Source organism: Amblyomma maculatum, unplaced genomic scaffold, assembly GCF_055883805.1.
Source record: "Amblyomma maculatum isolate TAMU_Amacu unplaced genomic scaffold, ASM5588380v1 scaffold_20, whole genome shotgun sequence".
In the NCBI taxonomy this organism is placed as follows: Eukaryota; Metazoa; Arthropoda; class Arachnida; order Ixodida; family Ixodidae; genus Amblyomma; species Amblyomma maculatum.
The window spans coordinates 1253562-1259991 of NW_028146745.1; the positions used below are offsets into that span (position 1 = coordinate 1253562).

At 44.5% G+C, this 6430-nt stretch overlaps 1 pseudogene; it reads left to right on the forward strand.

Annotated features, from left to right (window-relative positions):
* Window positions 1-1199: 1199 nt before the first annotated feature.
* On the forward strand, window positions 1200-6078 carry LOC146171503 (uncharacterized; annotated as a pseudogene).
* Window positions 6079-6430: the final 352 nt, after the last annotated feature.

Consider the following 6430-nt stretch of genomic DNA (forward strand, 5'->3'; position numbering starts at 1 on the left):
GAAAGCGTGTAAACCCCTGAAGGCCTAACGCCTCAGGAGCGAAGGAACGTGACCGCTATTAGCTGGCACCAAAGCAAGACTGCCTGCAGAGGACGCACGAGCCACAACCAGGGGCCGTCTTGTTTCCTACGCCGGTGGGATCGCGATATACAGGTTTTCAGGGCCACACAAGAGGGCGCTACAGGCCCCCTCCCCCTCCCCGTCTAGACTGAAAATCGAAACGGAGAACCTATGATTGCAGAGGAGCAGGAGGCAGCGACGTCGTCCGAAGCTAATTGCGGTTTTATATGTTTTATTTAGGAGTGAAAGTGTATTCTCCTGCATGAGTGAAGCGCTGATTTCAAATCACAGGAACAGGGAAAGCGGAAGTAACTGATGTTCCCTAGGTAGTTTGGCGGGCTGCCTATGGGTCACAAAGTTAAGGAAGACATGGGGGGTGAGGAGGTGATGCAATATAACGAGTGAAGGCGCTGGTGCTACATGGATGAAACTGATTTTCATGGTTTAGACGACGCGGGGGAGACTATTTTATATTGCAAGCTGTGTGTTTGGTTTAAGGAGACCATTCTCAGGCTGAAAGATTAATGGACCGTTAAGATTCAGGAGCTCGGGTAGAGGACCTGACTGTTGAGAGGGAGAAAAGAATTGTGCTGGAGGCACAGGCAGTAGAGCTGGTTAGGATGGAAGGGGCAAATACCAACCAGCTAGAGTAGAGAGTGCTTCAGCTGAGGGAAGAACAAAAAAGCGAGGCGACCTGGAAGGTTAGGTGAAGGCGCTTATAATGCGAGCATGGTAGAACCCCGAGTCGGAGCAAAGTCAAGGGGGGGGGGGGGTGAGGCCTGCGTGAAGTCCCCCAAGAATGAAGAAGTGAGAAGGAGGCGGACTGGGGAAATCACTCAGTGGTGGTCGAGTCGCAAAAGGCGAAATCAAACAGTAACGCGGCGGCGGCTCCACGACGCTGCAGCGAGGTAGCAAAACATTTTCCAGGACGGCTAACGACAAGCACGGAATCGAGCGAGAAGGGTGAAACGCCGCTACGACAGGAGGGCCAACGAGAGCGAACAGGGCAGCAGTTGGCGCAAGCCGGAGATGAAAGGCTAGAACGTAGAAGTGTTTTGGTGAGGGGGGGGGGGGACTCCAAAGAAACGATGTGTGAAGAGGCTGTCCTAGCAATAGTGAAAGGTGATATGCGTTTAAAGATGGAGGCCCAATCGGGGAAAGGTATAGTGGAAGCGATAGCCAAAGCCCAGGAGGTAGTAGGGAACAAGGATGTAGAAACCCTGGCCATCATCCGTGCTGGACTCAATGATGTCTTGAATGGGACGAGCCGGGATCTCGGGAGCCAGTTAGAAGTAGGTGTAAATAACATAACGGAGGCCGTTTAAAAAGTGCTCTTGACTGTATGCACAATCCTGGAAGTCCGTGGGTAGTCCAGCAGAACAGAGAGGAGAGAAGTCGAGGCCAACCGAGTCATAAGGAGCCTAAGCCGTCGACGTGGGTACAACGCAATGAAAGTGAACAGGGATGTGTAGGAGGCCGGCCTCAGCCTGTTTGCATCAGAAGGTATCCACTACTACCGGGTCACCGGTGGGAGGGTAGGGAGCAGGATAGGCCACCAGGAAACAGGTATTTTAGGACGGCCCAGAGCCCTGAAGCCACCAGTGTAAACAAAGGCGACCAGGAGGACGAACCTAGATCAGGGAAACATAGAAGCCATATGAGAAGCAACTGGCATAAGCGCTAGAGCCAAATTAATTCATACTTAGGATATATTAGCATGCAAGCTGGCAGGAACAGGCTAAAATGGGAGGAAATAGTAGAGCAGCTAAGGCAGAAGTTAATGATTTATGGATTTTTGGAGACGCATCTTCGGGGTATGGAACAACCACCCTGTAACCCTTATTATGTATAGGGACACTGCAACAGAACAGTGGGCAGCAGAAAGGGAATTGGGGATTGAGCCATTCATCCATAAAAGTACCAATTGGCAAAGAGTCACTAAGGAGTGCAAGGAACATTTACATCTACAAGGAAAAGTGGCAGGGATGAAAACACTGTTGTGCTTTGTATACCTGTGGACAGGCGTAACCGCCAAAGATGAAAACAAAAAAAAGGTAGCATGTATAGCAGATGACAATAATTGAGCTTGGAAAAGGATGCGAGATAAACATCATAGGGGATATCAATACTCCTGTAGAAGATATGGATGGATACACATACTCGACAGAAACCATGCTGCTGGATATGTGTTATAGACACGACTTATTTCTCTGTAACAGTACTGAAAATTGCAACGGGATCATAACGTGTGATGTAGGGCGTCTGCATTCGACAATAAATAATGTGATAATGTCAGACAGTGTGTACGATAGGCTAGGCATCATGAACATAGACAACATAGCTCCAGGACTCTAGGCAGTGATCACAAACATATCAAGCTGAGTTTTGGAATAAAAAACTAATACAGGAATGAAGCATATTGACCAGCCAGGTGGGATCTTTTACTGGGAGCAACAAATGCAGAGATCAAGCAACCAAATTGAAGCGGTAATCACTGAGGATAATAAAGCAGAGTGAACATACACAAAGTTAATGGGACTGTTTGAGCTAGAGCTGGCTAAGATGCGAGTTGGGAAAAAAGGACAAGAAGAAAACCATAGAGCTGGTGGGATAGGGAGGTTAAGAAGACCATAGAAAAACGTCAGGAAGCCTCCATAGAACACAGACATTCTAAGCGCACGGGAGAACCAAACGCAGACGTTGAGAGAAAATGGGATAAATACATAAAATGTAGAAGGGAGGCATCCTTTTCAATCAACTAGAAAATTAGAAGACAGGGGCCCAGTGGTCATCAAAAGTAAACGAAAATGATAAAAATGCAGCTAAGAAATTGTGGCAGCATCTGAATTCTCTTAGTAATAAGCCTAGCCTAGAGCAAGATCTATTATTACAGATCAAGGCATCCGGCTAGAAGGGGGAAATGCAATAAAACATATGCGACTAATGATGTCAGAAAAGTTTAAAGAACAAAGAAATGTCGTAGGTGCCTTAGTAGAGCACGCTGGACCAGTTGGTGGAATCGTTTCAATTGGACAAAGAGAGTGGAAATGAACCGAGAGAAGAGTGGGAAGTAGCACATTAGCAAGCCCAAATGGTATTTCTATTCTGTTAGTAAAGAAATTTTGCTCAAAATCTCAGGAAGTGTTAGGAGAGGTGGTGAGCAAAATGTTAATGGATGGCAAAGCTCCTGATGAATGGAGAGTAAGTAGGATGAGCATGATATTTCATTTTTACTCTATCTATTCATTTTTTCCAGCAGCTGTTAAACGTCTAATTTGTAACGCACTATTTTTATCGACATAAACCACTGGCATTTAGTGTGGTCAACTACATCAAATGAAAATATGATGAAATTAAAAATCTGCCAGAAGCGCGCCTCGCTTTCATTTGCAAATATTCCTTGTCATGCTCATACATCTTATTATTTCAGTATAAACATCTCACCATTGAATCCATTTACCCTTTCCGACTAGCATATACATATCGCTCGTCAATTTTGGCACGTAATGACCGCATCCTAAATTTGATAAACCTTCCCATGCGCACTTACATCTACAATACACGTCAAAATGACGTGTATGTGTTGCCTCTTTGCCGCTCAGATTATGGTCGCCAGTCGATTTCTTATACTGTTGTTCTTTTATTACCCTAGAGCTTATCGACATAAACCCAGAACTGATGCCAGTATAGTCAATTCATGCACATTTGTGAATTCCTGCATATTGCCCTTTTTTACTAGTGCTTTTTTACGCCAACATTACCTGACGCTTATTTTGATGTCAGTTTCAAATTTTCCAGAAATATTGCTCAAATATTTCTGGAATTCTAGCTGAATAATATTTCAAACTGAATGTTTCTTTTTATTTGTATCATGTTTACAATGCAGTGTGTCTTATAATGACTATCGTTCCAATGTATTTTGAATTTATTCTTTCAAGGGTGCATGGTTTCTGTTCTGCGATATGCTGGTACCTGCCTTATGTCTGTGTCTTATAATGACTATCGTTTCAATGATTTCTAAATTTATTCTTTTAAGGATGCAGTGTTTCTGTTCTGCAATATGGTTGGTACCTGCATATGAAGTGTAGTGTACAAATTTACCTCGGTATGATGTTTTATGTATTATGCTAGAACTGCTGCCGAACTTTGTCAAGATTAAGCAGCTTTTACCCGTCATCCCCTTTTCTCCTTCAGAAAACAAATAAAATTTCGATTGATTGATTGATTGATTGATTGATATAAGGTAAAAGGAGACAAAGCTGACATAAAAAACTACCGTCCCATAACAGTACCATCAGTGGTCTACGGGGTGGTGATGCAGATTATAAAGAACAGACTGCAGCCATGGGTACAGAGCAAGAGGGTACTAAGAGAGTTGCACAATGGTTTCCAAAAACAAAGGAGGTTAGAGGACAATCTTTTTTTATTGCCACATTGTATTGGGGTATTTGAAAAGGAACACAAACCCCTATGTCTAACTTTTCTGGATATCAAAGGTGCCTATGACAGTGTACTTCAAGAAGACTAACGGAGTATTCTGGATTTGTTAGGTGTGGAAGGACGAGTAACCATTCGTTTAAAAGATAAGGCTATAGATGCTAACAAATGGGAAAAAAGGTGTCGAAGCATGTAGAGGTAACGAGGGGGCTTAGACAAGGATGTCCCCTGTCATCTTTGTTCTTCATGCTGTACCTGCAAAGATTAGAGGCTAAACTAGAGGGAAGTTAGGTCGGTTTCAGCCTTTTCTTACTCAAGCAAGGGAAATTTATCCAACAGTCATTACCACGACTAATGTATGCAGATGATATAGGATCGATGGCTGACAACGGGGTAGATTTGCAGGAGTTGATAGATATCTGCGGTACAGAGGCGATAAGTTAGGTCTGCAGTTTGGCAATGTAAGATCGGCAGTCATGACTTTTAATGATAATAAGTCCGGCTGACATAGGATACAGGTGGACAAGCTGGAAGTAGTGTATAAGTACAAGTATATAAAGGGTGTGGATAAATGACGAAGCTGAATATCTAACGGGGCATGAAATATATGTAACAGCTAACTGAAGCAGAAGCACAGCAGTCATGAAAAACAGGGCACTGTGAAATTACAACAAGTATGAAGTTGTGCGAGGGATTTGGAAAGGGGTGATGGGTATTAGTTTGATCCATAAATACAGCGCAAACGACGGGACAGAGATGAAGAAGGGACACCACGCAGCGCTCCGTGGTGTAGTTGTGGATCATCGAAAACACCTACTCGCCAAACAAATGCTTGTGTATCTGAATTTTTCCAAAGCAGTCCTGTGTATGAGATGAAAGGTCCGAACACGGCTTAGAAATTAAGCAGCGCGGAGTACGTAGGCTTACTTTGGAATCTCATAGGAATACGCCAAACCAGGGTGTGCAGGGTGACCTGGGATGATTTTTGTTTGAAAGTAGGGAAGCTGGCAGCAAGATAGCGTTTATGCAAAGATTAAGAGAAATTGGAGAAAAGAGGTGGGCTAGGAAAGTCTTCAGCTACTTTTACATGAGGAATGTTGACACAAGACGGAGAAAGCGGGCAAGCGAATTGGCAAGCAAATATTTTGACTGCAGTAGGGCTACCAGCCAGAAATTATCGATTAAGAAAAAGGTTAAAAGAAGCAGAGAGGGGTACGTGGTAAACAGGAATGAAGACCAAATTAGCATTGGAAATGTACAGACCTTTCAAGCAGGACATAGCCAAAGAAAACATTTACGATAATTCTACGGGCAGTTCACTGTTGTTCGAGGCTAGGACAGGAGTATTGCGGACTAAGACGTACCGAGTCAAGTACCAGGAGATAGACACGCTCTGCGGAGTGTGTGGGCGTGATGAGGAAATGGCTTTGTAGAGGGATCCGTCCTATATTTCAAGGCAATGGGGCAGATTTATCCAAAGCAGTGGGGTTTAAGGTTATTAAAGGAAAATTGGATTTTAAAAGGGTAGAAGTAAGCAAACAAAGGTTAGCTGACTGGTGGCAGAAATGAAAGCAAGAATAGGTACAAATTATGTTACTTTTCACGGCTAGGCGGCCTGTGACGCTGCCCCCCGATTCCAAGAGGTCTGCCTTTTACATCCAACAATCCATCCAGGCGGCGATCCAAGATTGTCCAGTGCGGTCTTCGTTCAAGCCGGCTTAAGGCGGTATGGCTGACGGTCTCTCCCAGGCCGTTATTTAGGAAGGCAACGGTTTTCAAAGTGCGGTGGAAAAGGCGGGAAGATCCGTCGTAGGCCGGTGTTAGTGGAGCTCGGACAGCACCGCGGCGCACAAAAACCTGGGTCGAAGTCAGGGTGCACAAAATTGGTATGGTGGAGGGACGGACGAGGTGGTGTAGGCCTGAGGTTTTAAAC